The following is a 1038-nucleotide window of genomic DNA, read 5'->3' as shown; positions in this document are numbered from 1 at the left end:
CGGCTTACCCCGGCGGTGCTGGGGGTCGGCGGGGGGCTCCGCGGCTGCCGGAGGGTTTCTGGGGGGCTTCTGGGGGGCTTCGGGGGAGCGGGGGTGCAACGAGCTTTCACCCACGTGTCTCTCGCTGCTTCCGAGCCTAACTCGGAAGCGGCGAGGCAGTTCCTCTTTGATCTCTCAGTTCTAATCCTTAAAGGGAATTTACAAAACACCTTACATAGACGAGCCTATGAACTTCACATCATAAACCTACTGGATACAAAAAAATAAAAATAAATCATGGACTCAATATAGACATTGGATTTATGACACATTACAACCTGCGTGTCATCTAATTCACCAGGTACTTTTGACCTTACCATTTACATCCCCCACACTCTCCTCCCCTCCTCTCCTTCTTATAGTTTCATAGTTTCATAGTTTTAGGGTCGGAAGGGACCTAATAGATCTTCTAGCCTGACCCCCCGCCAGGGTGGGAGAACAACAAAAGAACCCTAAACAAAAAACGGGACTCAAATGAGTCCAGCCAGGTAGGTATCCAGCCTCTTCTTAAAGATCCCCAGGGTAGGGGCCAGCACCACCTCCCTTGGAAGTTGGTTCCAGCTCCTAGCCGCCCTAACTGTGAAGTAGTTTTTTCGGATGTCCAATCTGTACCTCCTCTCCATCAACTTGTGCCCATTACTCCTTGTTATGCCAGCAGGGGCTAGGGGAAACAGCGTCTCCCCCAAACCCTTCTGGTTCCCCCTAGTGAGTTTATAGATGGTCACCAGGTCCCCCCTCAGCCTTCTCTTGTGGAGGCTGAATAGGTTCAGGTCCCGCAGTCTCTCACTGTAGGGTCTGCCCTGTTGTCCCCGGATCATGCGGGTGGCCCTCCTCTGGACCCTCTCCATGTTGTCCACATCCCTCCTGAAATGGGGCACACAGAACTGGACACAGTACTCCAGCTGCGGCCTGACCCGCGTCGCATAGAGGGGGAGGATCCCCTCCCTGGCTCTACTCGAGATGCACCTGTGGATGCACGACCAGGTCCGGTTAGCCCTG

Source organism: Alligator sinensis, unplaced genomic scaffold (genome assembly GCF_000455745.1).
Source record: "Alligator sinensis unplaced genomic scaffold, ASM45574v1 scaffold980_1, whole genome shotgun sequence".
NCBI lineage: Eukaryota > Metazoa > Chordata > Crocodylia > Alligatoridae > Alligator > Alligator sinensis.
This window is presented reverse-complemented; position numbering follows the sequence as displayed.